The sequence below is a fragment of the Myotis daubentonii genome, chromosome X, assembly GCF_963259705.1.
Source record: "Myotis daubentonii chromosome X, mMyoDau2.1, whole genome shotgun sequence".
In the NCBI taxonomy this organism is placed as follows: domain Eukaryota; kingdom Metazoa; phylum Chordata; class Mammalia; order Chiroptera; family Vespertilionidae; genus Myotis; species Myotis daubentonii.
Window position 1 is genome coordinate 50,213,785 of NC_081861.1, and position 20,089 is coordinate 50,233,873.

The window sequence follows — 20,089 nt, forward strand, 5'->3', positions numbered from 1 at the left end:
AAGTGTTGTTCTCAGTGGGCCATGATGACCAGGGCTTTATATCCATGTCTCAATTAGTCATTTGATATGGGCGAAAGGGGAAAGGGTGTGACTTTAGGTAAGGAAGCTAGCTCTCTGCAGCTGTGATGAAGCTGAATGCCCTGGCAGCACAGTCTGAAGGCAGCTTGTAAAGGCATTCCCAACTACTGAGGCAAAAAGTCCTTCAGTCCTTCACTGAAAGGTGATCAGTGTGCATCATACTTCAATCTGTCAGCCTCCTTTCTGTCCTCATTTCCTTCCCTATTCAACTTATGTGCCATTGTTCATCACTCCAACTATACTCAAGTAAGTGCCCTCAAATTCTTATTGCATTGTCTTTCTGTGCTACCTACTCAGCCAAAACCTCCAACCTTAAGTGAATTCAAGTAATTTTCATACCTATTCCTGTACCTTGGCTGCTGAACATAGACAAAATCACATTATTGTGCATGTTGATGTTTCCATAAATCTGTAGTCTCCAAACTCAACTGTATCCTCAATGTTTATCTATAAATCCTAATATGTTTTGCTTGTGAAAATTCTCCCACTCAGAACTCCAGCTATTTCAAACCTTCTCCATGTCCCTCAAAGCACTGAACCCTACTTCTCCCACCTTCCTCTGAATATATGACCTAGCTTCTTCTTCAAGGAGAAAATCGCCATCAGAAGGGTTTTTACAAATTCTTTTCAACAAATCTCTAGGTAGACAAGATCTATTGATTCTATCTCTCAAATAACTTTCAAATCCTTTCACTTATTACCTTCTCTACAGCCATGTCCCTATTTCAAGTCACTACCCTCTTACATTTGAATGGCTGCAGCTCTAACTAATCTGCTTGACTACATATTCTTCTTCTTTGCTATTGAAGTAAAACATCATGCTTACTTTTTTCTCTCTGTCTTCATACATAAGTTTCTCTGTGCCCAGAATAATTTTCCTTTTACATCTATCCCTACATCCTGGCTAATTCCTGTTTCTGTTGAGGTCCCTGCTTACCTGACCCCTTAGTAAGAACTTATTTGACCCTTTAAACTAGATTAAAATCTTCTGATATATGTTTTCATAGAACCCTGTCATTCCTTTTCATAGCACTTATATACCTTGTATTACTTCTCTATTGCTGTGGAACAAATTAGAAACATAGAAGCTTAAAAAACAAGTATTAATTATTTCACAGTTTCTGTTGGTCAAGAGTATTAGGTGATTCTGACTTAGGATCTCACATGAGATTGTAGACAAGATGTTTACTGGGATTGTAGCTGCCTGAAAGCTTACCTGGAGTTGGAAGATCTACTTAGAAGAGGGCTCACTCCTGCTTTTGGCAGGAGGCCTCAGTTCCTTACTATACAGACTTTTCTGTAGGGCTTCTTGAGTGTCATCATCATATAGCAGCGATTTTCCCCAAAGCAAGTGATCCAAGAAAAGGAGAAAGAGGGAAACTGCAATATCTCTATGGCCAACTCTTGGAAGCCACACATCATTACTTCTGCCACATTCTATTTGTTATAAGTGAGACACTAAGTCCAACCCACCCTCACGGGGAGGGCAATTAAGTTCTGCCTTTTAAAAGGAAGAGTATATAAAAGAATTGTAGACATATTGCAAAACTTACAAATACCTCTTTATAATTGTATTTGCTTATTTGTTTTCACCAGACTGCAACCTCCACAAGTATAAGTACCATGTCTATCTACTTCACTCCTGTGTTTCCAACGTCTAGCACAGAGCTCAGAGCATAATGGAAGTTCAATAATTATTTGCTGAGTGAAGGAAAGAATTAATTAGTTGATGGCTCTTATTAGAATGGGAGAGGAGACACTAGACAACAATGTTTTATGAATTAATAACCTCTTAGATAAAATTAGTGTATTGGGTTAGCTTTGGAAAGAATGGTGTTCACATGGGGTGGAGTTATATGACAAGAGTAAAAATTCTTGAAGGAAGAAAATGGAGGCAAACAGGCAGACGTGTTGCACACCTTCTCCTGGGACCAGACTGGAAAAGCAACTAAATAGGAGAACATACACGCAGAATTAACAAATTAGATACAGCTGAGGAGACAATTTTCAATAAGGAAGGGCAGAGTACACCAGAAGAATGATGGAAGCAGGGATCTGGACTGGAAAGGGACGCCCGGCCTCCGGGCTGAGAGCGTGAGTTGGAGGCTGCATTGTACCAAAGCCCTGTCCTTTGGTGACAGGCATAGTACCCAATTGTGAAAAGGAAAACCCACAGGGCTGCTGGACCTGGGACCACAGCTGCGGGGGGCTGTGACCTGAAAGGTGGCCTGAAAAGCGCCCAAGTGGCCTGGTGCCAGGAGGAGAGAAAGCCCCAGTTTCGTGGTTGTTTTGCTTTTGTTTTGTCTTTGCTTTTATACGCTAAACCCAGAATGTGGGACTTTTCAGTTGCAAAGACTCACCTGAAGCTCTGGTTCAGTGAGAGGCACAGATTTGTGGAGCCTGAAGAGAGGCTGGGGAGGGAGGGAGGGCAGTGAGATGTGGCCAAGACTCTTCCTAACCCTCCAAACCCAAGCGGCCATTTCTCCCCAGAAGAGCTAGTCCCTCTACGTGGCCTCAAGACAGGGAATACAGCCTGCCACATCCAGCCTGCATTTTGAGCTATACAAAGGAAACCAAGGCTCTGAATAGCTGCAAAGAGCCCTCAGTGTCTGGGTTGGAAGAAGGGCCAGTCACCTGTACTATCTGGGAATCAGACTGATAAAAGCTCCAGGTTGCCAGCCAACCCCACTGGTCTCCATACAATGATCTCTGACCAACCAGGGCCAGAGTAATATTTTGGGCCACACATGGAGGAGTGGCCCTGAGTCAGGGGAAATACATCCATCTGATCCCTGGATAGTGAAACAGAACCAATGCCACCTAAAGCCCTGACAGAAACAGATGCTTGTGATTATGATTGGCAACTGACATACAGGCAAAACAGGCAGATTGGACCGGCCTGCTTGCAGCCAAGGCCTGTGGAGACAGACACAAGCAGAGGAGCAGTGGATCACCAAAGACAGTGCCTTACAGCGGTCAGCACCTAAATACCTAACAGGGAGCCTAGAAGTGGCAGACAGAACAGAAGAGTGGAGTCCTAAACCAGCCCACATGGGGCGTTAAAATGCGGTTGAAGTGAACAACACTTCACTTTTTTATTGTTTATTTTTTAATTTTTTTAGTATTTATTTAGTATTTATTTTATTTTTATTCTATTCTAGTTTTACTTTTCCCCCACCTTTTTATTTCTTGCTTCTCCCCTTTTCATCCTGTTTTTTCTCCTTTCCCTGCTTTAGCTCTTCTCTTTCTTTTTACCCCTTGTTAAACAGTGATCTTCTTTATCTGATTTATTGATGTGTTATAGTCTCTGTTGGCTTATTCATATATCTAATTTTCTCTTCCCTGCTCCTACTCCATTTCCCCTTCTCTTTTCTCTTTCTTTGCTACTCAATTTTTTCTTTCTTTTTTTTTCTTTTTTTCATCTCCTCTCTTGTTCTTTTCTGCTCCTAATTTTTAAATTAGTTTCACTTCCTCAATTCAGGCCTATCTGCTCTCTCTTCTATTTTCCTTTTCAATAAATAAATAAATAAATAAATAAATAAATAAATAAATTTATATGTATATATTTTATTTTTTCCTCTTATGCACTCATTCTCTTTCTCCCTCCTCTATACTAAACCATGGTCCTTCCCCTATTCATCCAATTCCTTAATTTTATTTTCTGTATTTTAGTTCTACCTCCACAGATTTTCCCCCCACACATCCTTCTGGGTGGATTTTGGTTTGTTTTGTTGTGTAATCTACCCATATTCTTTCTTTATTTTTTTCTTTCTACTTTTCTTTTTTCCTTTTCTCGCTATTATTTCTGCTCTCCTTTCTCTCTCCTAATTCTCTTTTCTCTGGTGTGGTCACTTCTATTGGGCTTATAGGTGTCTTGAGTACATTTGTGTTCTTTTCCTTTTGTGTTGTGTCTCCTGTTGTATTTTGTGCTGATCATGCCACAGTGATTGGCATGATGGAGTAGAGACCAAGCCACATAACCAGACATACTGAGAGGAGACTCCATCCACGGATGGGAAAATAACATTCAAGACCCAATTACATCAAGAGAATCCAAAAATCTCAAATAAGGGGAATCCCTAAAATATCCAGCCCAGAAGACCTAAGAGACTAAACCACTGGGTCCCACAAAACATCTACTACATAAGACAAATCCAAAAAATCTGGGTGGCATAACAGTTTTATCTAATACATAGAAATAATTATAAACCAACAGCAAAAATGGGGAGACAAAGAAACAACCCCAATATGAAAGAAAAACAGGAATCACCAGAAAAGGAAATAAATGAAATGTAGACAAGCAATTTGTCAGAGGAATAATCCAGAGTAATGGTTATAAGGATGCTGAAAAGGCTGGACGAAAAATTCACCATGTGTAAGAATCAAAAGGAAATGAATAATGACATAGATGCAATTAAGAACACAATAGAAGGTTTCAACAATAGACTAGAAGAAGCTGAGAACTAAATCAGCAAGTTAGAAGACAAGGTAGGAAAAAACACCCAAGCAGAGCAGCAACTGGAAAAAAAACTTAAAATGCATGAAGAGAGTCTAAGGGAGCTTTGGGACAACATGAAATATAGCAACATCCACATAATAGGGGTGGCAGAAGGAGGGGAAGCTGAGCAAGGAATAAAAAATCTGTTTGAAGAAATAATGACAGAAAACTTCCCTGACTTGTGGAAGAAAACAGCCATACAAGTCCAAGAAGCACACAGAGTCCTAAACAAGATAAACCCAAAAAGAATAACACCAAGACACATCTAAATCAAATTGTCAAACATCAACAACAAAGTAAGAATCTTAAAGGCTGCCAGAGAGAGACAGAAAGTTATGTATAAGGGATTTCCCATTAGATTATCTACTGATTTCTCAACAGAAACACACCAGGCCAGAAGGGAATGGAATGAAGTATACAAAGTGATGCAAAGCAAGGGACTGAATCCAAGGATACTCTATCCAGAAAGGCTATCATTAAAAATTGAAGGGAAAATCAGGAGCTTCACAGACCAAAAAAGCTGAGGGAGTTTATTACCACCAAGCCAACATGCAAGAAATGCTAAAAGGACTGGTGTAAAAAGAAGAAACAGAAAGGGAAGAAGGAACACAGGCATAAAGAATAAAAATAGCAACAAACAAGCACCTATCAATAATAACCTTAAATGTAAATGGATTAAATTCTCCAATCAAAAGACATAGGGTAGCTCAATGGATAAGAAAACATGACCCATATATTTTCTGTCTACAAGAGACCTACCTCAGAACAAAGGACTCACACAGACAGAAAGTGAAGGGCTGAAAATTTAAGGAAGGCAACTTCATAATACTAAAAGGATTGATTCATCAAGAGGATATAACTTTGGTAAACATGTATGCACACAATGCAGGAACACCCAAATACATAACAAAAACTTCTGGAAGATATCAAGGGAGATATTAACAGCAATAAAATCATAGTGGGGTACTTTAATAACCCATGGACACCAATGGATAAATCCTCTAGACAAAAACTCAGCAAAGAAACAGCAATCCTAAATGACTTACTAGATAAGATGGAATTAATTGACATCTTCAGAACATTCCACCCCAAAGCAAAGGAATACGCATTCTTCTCAAGTGCACCTGGGACATTTTCAAAGATAGATCACATATTAGGACACAGGGTAAGTCTCTTCAAATTAAAGAAGACAGAAATCATATCAAGCATCTTCTCATATCACAATGGCATAAAATTAGATATCAACTACAATAAAAACAATCAAACACATGGAGGCTAAAGAGCATGCTATTAAACAATGAATGGGTTACCATAGAATGGTAACTTATCTACAAATGTAGACATTTGATAAGACTTTATTGTTGTGCAGGGGGGCACAGTTGGGGGTGTCCAGAGGCAGTTAGGGGCAATCAGGAATGAAATATTTTCATTTGTTTCCAGAATGTTTTTTATTTCTTCTTTGATAAATAATTATCCAATTAATTGGTTAATCCCATATGGAAGCTATGAAACTACAATGGTGCTTAAGTGTTGTTCTCAGTGGGCCATAATGACCAGGGCTTTATGTCCATGTCTCAATTAGTCATTTGATATGGGCGAAAGGGGAAAGGGTGTGACTTTAGGTAAGGAAGCTAGCTCTCTGCAGCTGTGATGCAGCTGAATGCCCTGGCAGCACAGTCTGAAGGCAGTTGCACCCTCTCCAATCTGGGACCCCTTGGGGGGATCAGGCCTATATTGGCAGTCGGACATCGCTCTCACAATCTGGGACTGCTGGCTCCTAACTGCTCACCTGAAATGTTTCATTCTGGAAACAAATGAAAACACAACAATCCAAAATCTATAGGACACAATGAACGCAGTCCTGAGAGAGAAGTTCATAGCACTTCAGGCATACCTCAAAAGACAAACAAAAACAAAAAACTGATAATAAGTCACATAACCCAACAACTGAAAGAACTAGAAAGAGAGCAACGAGAAAAGCCCAGAGTAAGTAGAAGGGAGGAAATAATAAATATCAGAGTGGAAATAAATGACATAGAGACCAAAAAAAATGCAAAAGATCAATAGAACCAAGAGCTTGTTCTTTGAAAGGATAAACAAGATTGATGAACCTCTAGCCAGGCTCAACAAGAAGCAAAGAGAGGACCGAATTAAACAAAATCAGAAATAAAAGACATGAAGTAACAACTGACCCCATAGAAATACAAAGGATTATAAAAAATATACTACGGATAACTCTACTCCAACAAACTGGACAACCTAGACAAATTATACATATTCCTAGAAATATACAATCTTCTAAAAATCAATCAGGAAGAATCAGAAAACCTGAATAGGCTGATAACTACTAGTGAAATTGAAGCAGTAATGAAAAAAAAAAAAAACCACAAAACTTCCAGCAAACAAAAGCCCTGGTCTGGACAGCTACATAGGGGAATTTTACCAAACATTCAAAAAGAACTAAAACCTACCATCCTCAGACAATTCCAAAAAATTCAAGAGGAAGGAACACTTCCAAGCTCTCCTATGAAGCTAGCATTATCCTAATCCAAAAGCCAGATAGTGATACTATAAAGAACAAGATTTACAGGCCAATATCCCTGATGAACATAGATGCGAAATCCTCAACAAAATATTAGCAAATTGCATCCAGCAATAAATTAAAAAGATCATACACCATGACTAAGTGGGATTTATTTTGAGGATGCAAGGTGGTACAATATTTGCAAACGAATAAACGTGATACATCACATACACAAATTGAGAGACAAAACCCACATGATCTTATCAATTGATGCAGAAAACCCATTTGACAAAAACCAGCACCCTTTTTCTTTATTTTCATCATCTAGCAAATGAGAGCATTGGATTTCTTAGCTGTGACTCTTGGCACTATGATTTGCTCACATAGTGACTAGATAAGTACTTTGACTCTGCATCACATCATCCTAAAATCTCAAGTGGAGAAAAGTGCATAGGTGGTAAAAGTGGTATGCATTTTGTGAAGCAATTGTAAAATGCATTCCTGAGCCTTGGGATGGCAGCAAGTTATTTATTCCTGGATGAAATATTGAAGAGGTATTTGTTTTGTATTGGTACCTGATACCTCGTTGAACTGTATTCACTACATTTCTACTTCTTGATGAGTCCTTTCATTTCAAATACTGAGAGTTTAGCTCTGGGTGGTTTGTACATAGAAAACCCCAAAGACTCCATAAAAAAACTACTAGATTTAAAAAATGAATTTGGCAACATAGCAGGATACAAAATTAACACCCAGAAGTCTATAGCATTTTTACACACCAATAATGAACTCACAGAAAGAGAAACTAAAAAAAATCCCATTTACCATTGCAACAAAAAAAATTTACAATACCTAGGAATAACCTTGAATAATGAGGTAATAACCTGTATTCAGAAAATTACAGGATGTTGAAAAAAAGACATAAAGGAAGATACACAAAAATGGGAGAATATACTGTGTTCATGGATTGGTAGAATCAATATCATTAAAATGTCCATACTACCCAAAGAAATCTATAGATTCAATGGAATCCCCATTAAAATAACAACAGCATATTTCACAGACCTAGAACAAACTCTCCAAAAATTCATATGGAAAAAAAACACAAAAAACAAAAACGAATAGCTGCAGCAATCCTGGGAAAGAAGAACAAATTTGGAGGCATCATACTACCAGATATCAAGCTATATTGCAAACCACTGTTCTCAAAATGGCCTGGTACTGGCACAAGAACAAACATATAGACCAATGGAACAAAACAGAGAACCCAGATATTGACCCAAGCCATTATGCTCAATTAATATTTGACAAAGAGGACAAGAGCATACAATGGAGTCAAGATAGTATCTTCAATAAATGGTGTTGGGAAAATTGGACAGATACATGCAAAAAATGAAACTAGACCACCAACTTACACCATACACAAAATAAACTCAAAATGAATAAAGGACTTAAATGTAAGACGGGAAACCATAAAAATCTTAGAAGAAGCCATAGGCAGCAAAATAGCATACATTTGTTATAGCAATAACTTTACCAATACAGCCCCTAGGGCAGTGATGGAGAACCAATGACACCCATGTCAGAGGTGACACGTGAACTCATTTTTTTGGTTGATTTTTCTTTGTTAAATGGCATTTAAATATATAAAATAAATATCAAAAATATACATCTTTGTTTTACTATAGTTGCAAATATCAAAAAATTTCTATATGAGACACGGCACCAGAGTTAAGTTAGGGTTTTTCAAAATGCTGACATGCCGAGCTCAAAAAGTTCGCCATCACTGCCCTAGGGCAATGGAAATTAAGGAGAAAATAAACAAATGGGACTACATCAAAATAAAAAGCTTCTGCACAGTGAAAGAAACCATCAACAAAACAAGAAATCCCACTGCATGAGAGAACATATTTGCTAATGTTATTTTTTTACTTGAGGCCCAGTGCATGAAATTCATGCATGGGGCAGGGAGTCCCCTCAGCCCAGCCTGCACCCTCTCCAATCTGGGACCCCTTGGGGGGATCAGGCCTAAACCGGCAATCGGACAACCCTCTCGCAATCCGGGACTGCTGGCTCCTAACTGCTCACGTGCCTGCCTTCCTGATTGCCCCTAACTGCCTCTGCCTGCTGACCTGGACACTCCCAACTGTGACCCCCTGCTGGCCTGGTCTCCCCCAACTGCCACCCTGCTGGCCTGGTCACTCCCCCTTTCCCCCCCCAGAGGCCTGGCTGCCCCCTAACTGCCCCCCTCGCCAGCCTGGTTGTCCCCAATTGCCCCTCCCCCCCGCTGGCCTGGTTGCCTCCAACCGCCCCTCTACCAGCCTGGTCATCCCTCACTGCCCTCCTCTGCTGGCCTAGTTGCCCCACGCAGCCTGCTGTTCAGTTGTTTGGTCATCCCTCACTGACCCCCTTGCCAGCCTGGTTGCCCCATGCAGCCTGCTGTTCAGTTGTTTGGTCGTCCTTCACTAATCCCCCCCTGCTGGCCTTGTCACCCTATGCAACCTGTGTTTGGTCATCCATCCAGTTGTTTCAGTCCTGACGGCCCCTGGCTTTTTAGATATTAGGATAAGTGTTTAATCTCCAAAATTTACAGGGAACTCATACGACTTAACAAAAAGAAGAGAAACAATCCAATAAAAAAATGGGCAAAGGACCTAAATAGACACTTTTTGAAGTGGGCATACAGAAAGAAGGCCAAGAGACACACGAAAACATGTTCAAAGTCACTAATCACCTGAGAGATGCAAATCAAAATGACAATGAGTTACCATCTCACACCTGTCAGAATGGCTATCATCAGTAGCTCAACAAATGACAAGTGCTGGTAAGGATGTGGAGAAAAGGGAACCCTCTTGCACTGCTGGTGGGATTGCAGACTGGTGCAGCCACTGTGGAGAACAGTATGGAGCTTCCTCAAAAAATTAAAAATGGAACTCCCATTTGACCCAGTAATCCCACTTCTAGGAATATATCCCAAGAAAGCAGAAACACCAATCAGAAAGGATATATGCACCCCTATGTTCATAGCAGCACAATTCACCATAGTTAAGATTTGGAAACAACCTAAGTGCCCATCAGCAGATGAGTGGATTAGAAAACTGTGATACACCTACATAATGGAATACTATGCTGCTGTAAAAAAGAAAAAAATCTTTCCATTTGCAACAGCATGGATGGAACTGGAGAGCATTATGCTAAGTGAAATAAGCCAGTTGGATAAATATCACATGAACTCACTCATTTGTGGAATATAATGAACGACATAAACTGATGAACAAAAATAGAGCCAGGGACATACAAGCATCAAACAGATCATTCAACCTCAGAGGGAAGGCGGGTGAGGGGTGGGTAAGAGATCAACCAACAGATTTGTATGCTTGCATATAGCATGACCAATTGACACAGACAATAGGGGGTCAGAGTATGTGCTGGGGGGCCATAGTGGGTGTGGAGGGGTAAACGGGGAAAAAGGAGACGTATGTAATACTTTCAACAATAAAGAACTTAAAACATTTTTAAAAAAGAGTAAGAAGTCTTGGGGCAATGTCGTGTGCTGCGCAGTTCGCGCTAGAGCAGGACATCAGGGCACCGGGTGTGCAGGTCGGTGGGAACGGAAGCCGCTGCAGGGCAGAGGGGAAACCAGGATGGCGACTTTGAGCAGGAAGACCTGGACTCCAACGCCCCTGGCTTCCAAGATACCTCTTCCAAAAGATCCCCCCTCGGAGGTCCAGAGCAAGAAAGAGTTTGGGGCTGCCTCTGTCGTTGTCCAGATATGTTGTGGAAGGCTCTATCGTCCGCATTGCAATGGAGAACTTCTTAACATATGACATCTGTGAAGTATGCCATGGACCCCAGTTGAGTATGATTATTGGAGCTAATGGAATGGGGAAGTCCAGCATTGTGTGTGCCTGGCTTATCTCAGGATGTCACCCTGCTTTGCGTTGTCTGTTACCCGCTCCTGCCGACAGGCCTGTGCTCACGAGCTTTGGCCAAGCTGACAAAGAGGGCACAGTTTTCTGTCCCTGTGCCCTGAGGCAGTGCCTCTGCAGGGTGGCCTTGTCCCCCCTGGCTGTTGCCTCTGTGACCCGTCAGTGTTCTCACTTCCCAGGAGGGTGAGTGGGTCCCGTGTTGCTCTGTTGTCTAACCTGGGGGTCAGCCTCTCACCAGCAGAACACTTTCCAGAACGACCCCTTGTGGCCCAAACTCACAGCTGGGGAGGAGGGAGAAAACAGCCCTCGATGGATAAAAAGCCTCAGATGGCACTGTAAGTACAAGACCGAGAGTGAACCCTAACATACGCTATGGGACAGCAATGTGTCAGTGTAGGGTTATTTCTAAAGGCTTCTCACAGAATCTCACAGCAACCCTATAAAGCAGAGGGAAAACGACTCACACCCTCTTGTGACCAGTGGCCCAGCTGAGGACCCCGCCAGGTCACCTGACAACGGCCGCCTCTGGTGTCATCACAGCTCACAGGTTGGGAACCTGCTCATTTCTGGATCGTACAGATTTCTTGCCTCCTGTTTCTGGACAGTAATTTTTCTTCTCACTGGAAACAGTAGTTCTCATCACCAGTTGGAGCACTCTTACAAAAAGGGGTTATTTATATTCAAAATCACTTCAGATACAGAGCTCAGAGTTTGGGTTTGTTTTTTTTTTAAAGGACTGACCAATTAAAACATTTTTCTCTGTTTCTGACTGATTGGTCAACATTTAAATGCTACCATTGTCCGCTTTCTAGACAGGATCCTCTGGAAGCCGAGGGTCTGGTCTGGCTTTATGTTATAACTCGCCTTTTATTTTAGTGCCCGAGGGGTGTTTGTGCGTGTGCTGGCTCTCCCAGCCCCACACAGCTGCTCGGGTATAAATAGAATGCTATCTTGAAAGTCATTTTAATTGGGTGGCTATAGTGTGGAGGGTGGACCATGTCTCTCCCCAGGTTGGTTTTACTGTGTCACAGGATGGGGACAAGGACAGCAGGCGCTCCCACCAGGCTATTGTCTGTCACCCTTGTTTCCTCTGCCCAACTCCCCACATTGGCCTGGACCCAGTCCAGCTCCTGTACCCACCTGAGCCATGGAGGGAGGAAGGTGTGAATGGCTCTGTCCCCCTCCCACAGGAGTCAGAGTAAAGGCTGAGCAGGGTTCCAAGTGGCATCAGGATCCCCAGGGGGACCCAGTGGCCTCCATGGGCCCTCTGCTTTTTCTCCCAATATGGGGCTCTATGGGATCGGTGTTGGCTGAACCCTCGGCCACGGTGTCTGTCCTCTGACGAGGTATCCGGTGCAGTAGGAGCCCAGTAAGTCTGGGAACCAGGCACCCCACTGAGCGGGTCCCACTGATGACTGAGTTGAGTGTTCGGCTGTTCCTGACCTTGACAGCTAGGTCGCTGCCCGCTCTGTCCCCAAGACTCCATGACCCCTGTTGCTGTGGCTTGCCAGGAGGTGGGGTCTTGGGAGCTAGCTTCCAGTGCCTCCTGGTGTCCCTGCTCCCAGTGACCCTGCCAGCACCACACGGCTGTTCACAGGCCACCACACCTGTGCCCCCGTCCCAAGTTATGATGTGGGCGAGGCAGAACTTACCAATGACAGCAGAGGTGGCAGTACCAGCGATTGAGTGTACGCATTTCCCTCCAGTTTCCCTACTGAAGACCAGTGTCAGTCAGACTGTGTAGCATGCAGGGAAAGCTGGAGTTCAACTCCAAGTCCACAGGAAGCCAACTCACCCTCAACTCTTCCATGGCGACTTCCAACAGGATTGGGTTTTCTTTACTTCCCACAGCTACTTTATTTTTTGAGACTCAGAAGTAAAGTGTATGGGTCACACACACACACACACACACACACACACACACACACACACACAAAGGCAAACCTGCTTTCATGGGACGGGCAGATAAGGTGGCTTTTTTTGTGCAGAGAGGATTTTCCAAAGGCATGAATGAAGTTGAATTGTTCAGGATTTCTGGAAATCTTGTAATTACTCGTGAGATTGATGTGGCAAAAAAATCAGTCCTTTTGGTTCATCAACAAAAAATCGACAACCCAGAAAGCAGTAGAAGAGCAAGTTGCAGCCTTAAACATTCAAGTGAGCAATCTTTGCCAGTTTCTACCTCAGGATAAAGTTGGAGAATTTGCAAAACTCAGTAAAACTGAACTATTTGAAGCTACTGAGAAGTCAGTTGGTCCTCCAGAAATGCATAGATATCACTGTGAACTCAAACACTTCAGGGAGAAAGAAAAACAACTAGCGACCTCATGCAAAGAGAAAACGGAATATCTAGAGAAAATGGTTCAGAGGAATGAAAGATATGAATAAGATGTGGAGAGGTTCCATGAATGTAAATGACATTTAGATTTGATTGAGATGCTTGAAGCTAAAACGCCATGGGTGAAATATGAAAATGTTCATCAGGAATATGAAGAAATAAAACTAGCTCGTGACAGAGTAAAGGATGAAGTAAGAAAACGTAAAGATGGGCAGATTCCTATAATACGTCCTCTTGAAGAGATAGAAATGCAGTGTCACAATTTGGAGGCTCAAATCAAAGTGAAGGCAACAGATATTAAGGAGACATCTCAAAAATGCAAACAAAAGCAAGATTTCTTTTCCTTATAGAAAGGAAAGATAAACATATTGAGGAACTTCAGCAGGCTTTAACAGTAAAACAAAATGCAGAGCTTGACCATCAGAGGAGCATAAGTAATACCCGAGAAATGATAGAAGATTTGCAAAATGAACTGAGGACCACAGAAAACTGTGAATCTTCAACCCTAGATCGATGACATTACAAATGATCTGAGACAAGTTCAAGATGAAAAGGAATCATGTGAAAGCGAGATAATTGACAATAAAGAGAGGGAAACTCTAGAGAAGGAGAAAAAGAGTGTGAATGATCAAATTGTCCAATTTTACAATCTTATGAATCAAAAGGAAGATCAGCTGAGACAAAGATATTGGGATGCATATGATGCTGTCTTATGGATGAAAAATAACAGAGACAAATTTAAGCAAAGAGTCTATGAGCCCATAATGCCCATGATCATCTTGGGGTGCTACATACACTTCCTATGTCTACCTGTGTGTGTTACTACTGTGACTAAGATGTGGCTTTGGAGAACTTTACCAAATATTTTTTTTACCAATCTTATGAGAAGGAGCATGCTAAGAAACTGATAAGCTGCAGAGCCAACAGGATGGCCAAATCTTCCTCTGGATATCAGGAAATCAGACTATGAATGCAGTGAAAGTGTGCATTACACTTGAAAAAAAGTGCAAATCAGTCACTACTGGAAGTGAACAAACTGGCCAGTGAATACTCTCCCCCCCTCCCCACTTCTGTGATTTCCTTTAGAAGTATCTAACTTAGCAAGTGAAATCCATCAAAGATTTGAATGACCATGTAACCAACTTACACAAGAAGAGGGCTCCAGAATCTGACATAACAGAGTATCTCTGACAAGTACACCCTGGGAGAAAATGATAATGAAAGCTAAGTTCTAGGTGGCTTATTCATAGTTATAAAAATTGTTTCTACTTCCTATAGTCATATTTGGGTTACTTTTGCTTACTCTTTCTATAAGTTGAAGCAAATACCCACAGACATTTTCTTTCAATTGTGCTATTCCTTCCAATAAAGTAATTTGGTGCCCCCCCCCCAAAAAAAAATTGTGAAGAAATAGACACTAAATATTTATAGTGTTTACTAGTTGCCCGGTGCACAAAAATTTGTGCACTGGGGGGGGGGTGTCCCTCAGTTATTAAACATTTATCGGCACAACACTGACCACATTGGTGGTGGTGGTGGTCTTGTCAGAATGTGTTATATTATGCAGATGAAAATCTATTTAAACAGATTTGATGTAGATATTTTCAAAGATGGAAGAATTGTCCCTGTCAACTATTTTAGTTGATTCATATCTTCACTAATTGTCATCATTGCAAAGTTTTCAGTCCCCATATGGATTGCTAGATATAATAGGTCATGCGCTGTCCCTGGCCTTTGTAGCCTTTGTTGCCTTAAGGACTCTAGTTTTCCATTTATATGTTTAAGTACCAACTTTACTGGTTTAAACATGTAAGCTTTTAACACTGCTCTCTGTTCCGTATCCTTCCGATGAAAAGTGGAGTTGGGTTGCAGCACAGGAGAGAAATTCAGAAGGGGAATATTGACGTAAGGACTGCAGTAGGAGAAGAGGGAACCTATTTCCCTGGCTGCAGGCGCTGGTGCCCTGGACCACAGGGCTGGCAGCTTCTCCGGGTGGCTGCAGCCTGAGACCTTAGGAGGGTGGCTTGTCCATCTCCTGGGCTGCAGCCAGCTACAGGATCTGGCGCCTGGACCAAAGGTTGGCGGCTTCTTCTTCTGGTGGTTTCTTCTTCTGTGCTTCCAGGGAGGGCAGTCAGTTATGTGTATATGTGTGTGCATGCAAACATAGGCGTGTACATGTGTATGTGGAAATCTGCTGGGCAAGTCAAAACCATAGAAGAGTTGCCCCCTATCTCTTGAATCTTCCAGAGATATCCCACACTTTTTTATTCTATCACTACTGGAGAGTCAGTATTTGCAGCCAGCCAGACAGCAACTCTCTCAGTGTCTATTTCTGACTTCTTTCCCTGTCTGTCTTCCAACCCCTAATCATATTTATACCTGGATGCATCATATTTACTCCCAATATGCTGTTTAGAGAAGGAGTCAGGATGCTGTCTTCCCATGAATAGTACTCAGTAACAAACCAATTGCATTTTAGTTGGGCAATGCCCCTACCCACCCTTCAAATCCCTTCCACCATGCATTTCTGTTTCCCTTTTTGTTTGTTGGATTGTTCTGCTTCTCCTTCTCCTCACCCCACCACCCTTGGATCATAACGTAAAATTCTTGTACCATGTCAAGAAATTATTAAAAATACAGGTACTTTGAAAAAAAAAATACAGGCACTTCTCCGATCACCAGCTGGGGGGGGGGGGGGCAGGGAAGAGGTGGCTGCTGGCCGCTGGAGATCTATGTGGCAGCACATAGAGGCTAGGACCCGGTCTCACGGGTTTTACCCAAGCAGTTTGAAAGGTGCTCGCAATCTATGTGGCGGCCAGGACCCGGTCTCAGGGGGTTTTACCCACGCAGTTTGAAAGGTTCTCTCGATCTACATGGCTTCCAGGACCAAGTCTCATGGGGTTTGCAGTTTGAAAGGTGCTCGCTATGTACGTGGTGGCCAGGACCCAGTCTCAGGGGGTTTTACCCGCGCAGTTTGAAAGGTGCTCGAGATTTATGTAGGGGTTGGGGCCGCCTCTTCCCTGCCCCGCACGGATTCGCTGATCACCGGCAGGGGAGCAGGGGCAAAGGGGCCCCGATTCTCTGATCATGGCTGGGGGGTGGGACAAAGGCGGCCCGGTTCTCTGATCACAGCTGGGGGGTGGGGCAGAGGCGCCCCGGTTCTCTGAACATGGCTGGGTGGCGGGGCAAAGGTGGCCCTGGTTCTCTGATCACGGCTGGGGGGCGGGGCAGAGGCGGCCCCGGTTCTCTGATGACTGCTGGGGTGTGTGGCAAAGGCAGCCTCAGTTCCCTGATCAGGCTGGCTCTTGCCTGCCACCTGGGTTTCTGATCACCGTCAGTGGCAGGCAGCTTCTTCCGTCCTTCCCCTTTTGCCTCCCAACATTGCGCCTACACATGCAAATTAACCGCCATCTTTGTTGGTGGTTAACCGCCATCTTTGTTGGCAGTTAATTTGCATATCTCCCTGATTAGCCAACGGGAAGCATAACAAAGGTACGGTCAATTACCATGTTTGTCTATTATTAGATAGGATGTTTGTCTATTATTAGATAGGATGTCCAGGCAATAGTATTTTATGTGGTTTTCATTTTATTTTGTTTGATTGTATATCTTTCTCCATTTTTCTATACTGATTGATATTCTGTAATTTAAAATAGAGAGTAATATTGGACAGCATTTATGTAACAAGTGCTGCACTAATTTTTTTTATTGTATCTCTTTTAATTCTCATTTATTCCTATGAGGTACAGACTGATTTACTTTACCCATTTATAGGATGAAATAACTAAAGTTTTCAGATATTTTAGTTCAAGGTTACACACAGGACTTGAAGTGACATCTGTCTGACCCCAGAGCCCTGGCTTTTAACTAGTGTGCTGCATTTTATATTTATATTTATATTTATATTTATATTTATATTTATATTTATATTTATATTTATATTTAGTGCCTTTTTTTTAAGAAAACTGATTTTCATCTGCTGGAGCTAATCTCTCCCTTTAAATTTCCTAGATAGCATTTTTATATACCTTTGCTATGGAGATTTATTGTACTGTGCTTTTAAACATATTTATTATTTGCGATAAATAATAGATTGAACTCTTGAAAAATTTTCCTGACTTATCTTTGTATCATCAAATACCATTGAGTCTCAACATGCAAAAATGTCTAATTAGCTGGTATTTTTAAATAAATCATTACATTAAAAAAAGAGTAAGAAATCTTGATGGAGGCAGTGCTACCTCTGCATCTAAAGCTGAGAGTTATTTTCTTTAGATCCTGAAGAGCCAAATGGGAAGATGCCTTCCGTCTGGTAGGGAAATAAATGGTAGAACCAAAAATTTAGCTTTCATTCAAGGGCTTGACAAATTCGCTCTTCTGAAATTGACCATACTCTGGTTCATTAGACCACAATGAGTTGGAATTGTCAGGACAGGAGACCAAATTCAGTCTCTAAACAATGTGTGGATATTATCAGCACTGCTTCCAGCCCTCTGCCTGAAGGTGGAAATCACCAAGAACTCAAACAGTGCAAACTGTGGCGCCTAGTTCTTGGAGTTGTTTTTGTTGATAGTAGTGGTAGAAATGATCTCACCAAGATAGGTCCATGGTATGGATTTGGATGCAGTTCTTTATTTATTTGCTTTAAGCTTTGCTCTCTATTCCTTCCAATTACTCTGTAAACTACCTTAACTAAACCTACTTTTCGTAAAATCAACTATGGTCAGTTTCTGTTGCATGTAACTAAGAACCCTGACTAATATAAGATGTCCCAAAAATGTATGCACACACTGTAAATAATTATAAAGGCAGTGCTTATTAAAATAGATTTTATTTTCAAAATTGAGCTATCAGCTGTTAAAGTGTGTATACATTTTTTTTGGGACACCCTGTATGGAAAAGTCAAATTAATGGCCCAAATTTATCCATCCAACAAACATAAATTTTGCCTTAAAAACAGGTATGTATGACTCCAGGGCCTAGATTCCTAACCTTCCTCACACTTTCTACCTGGCCAAGTCTTTCTCTTCAAACAGCAAGGCTCCCACTGTCAGGCAAACCCATAGTCCAACTGCAATCCTGACATCAACACATCAACATAAGAGTCTGACAAAAAAAATTATGGAGTTTCTAGTGTGCAAAATACAAATCTAGGTTCTTGGGGGTGAGGGTGGAAAGTCACATGAAGATGAAAAGTGTTATTCCTTCTTTCAGGTGACTCAGTACACACTCATACATTAAAAACCAAGTAGACTAAAATAAATACCATTAAAGGGCTAGAAATTGTTGTGGGGAGAAGAGTTCCTAGAAGGAACAGATGATGTCCAATTGCGAGAATCAGGAATAACACAAGAATGTGACCTTCATCTAAACTTTGGGAAACTCTATAAGACAAACTACTCATTTTCTGCAACAAATAAATTACAAAGAATAAAAGAAGAAAAGAGGGTACCTAGAAATTAGTAGATATTTAAGATATTTGTCAAAGACACTCAGCATTTATACAAATCAAAAGCACAATGAAATATCACCTCATACCTGTTAGAATGGCTATTAAACTTGATGTATTAAGTTTTCTTTATCCATTCATCATTGATGGACACTTAGGTTGTTTTCATATCTTGGTTATTGTGAATAATGGTGCAACGAACATGGGGGTGAACATATCTCTTTGAGGTAGTGATTTTATTTCCCTCAGAAATATACCTGAAATGAGATTGTTGAATCATATGGTAGCTATTTTTTAAATTTTTTGAGGAATACACCACACACACACACACACACACACACACACACACACACCCCTCAGAATATTTGTCAGTCATAAAAAGAAGGAAATTCTGCCTTTTTTGACAATATGGATAGAACTACTTGAGGTCATTATGCTAAGTGGACTAAGTCAAACAGAGATAAACTGTATGATCTCATTTATATGTGAGAACTTTTTTTTTTAAAGCCAAAGTCATAGAAACAGAGAGTAGAAAAGTAGATGCCAGGGTCTGGGGCTATAGAGAAGTGGAAAGGTACTGGTCAAAGAATACAAACTTTCAGTTACAAGATGAATTAGTTCTGGGAATATAATATACAGCATGATGACTATGATTAACAATACTTACTGTACTTAAAAATTGCTAGGAAAATAACTCCTAAATGTTCTCATAATGAAAAATAAAAATGATGTGATAGATGTGTTAGCTAAATTTATTGTGGTAGTCATTTTGCAACATATGCAAGTATCAAATCATCATAGTGTACACATTAAACTTCCACAATGTTTCTTCTTTTTCACGATTTCACATATTAGTAAATCATAAAATTTGTCTTTCTTTGTCTGACTTATTTCACTCGATATAATGCCCTAAATGGTGTCACAAGTGGCAAGATTTTATTCTTTTTATGGTGGAATGATATTTCTTTGTATGTATACACTACATTTTCTTTATCCCTTCATCTGTTGATGGACATTTAGGTTATTTCCATGTCTTGGCTATTGTAAATAATGCTACAATGAATACAAGTGTGCACATATCTTTTTGAGTTTGTGTTTTCATTTTCTTCGGATAAATACCCAGAAGTAGGATTGCTGGATCATATAGTAGTTCTATTTTTAAATCTTTGCGGAACTGCCATACTATTTTCCATAGTGGTTGTACTATTTATTTATTTATTTATTTATTTATTTATTTATTTATTTGTTTTTTATTTCCTCACCTGAGGATATT

At 41.0% G+C, this 20,089-nt stretch overlaps 1 pseudogene; it reads left to right on the forward strand.

Moving 5' to 3' along the window:
- Positions 1 to 12,963: 12,963 nt before the first annotated feature.
- On the forward strand, positions 12,964 to 14,275 carry LOC132223486 (structural maintenance of chromosomes protein 5-like; annotated as a pseudogene).
- The last annotated feature ends 5,814 nt before the right edge of the window (positions 14,276 to 20,089 follow it).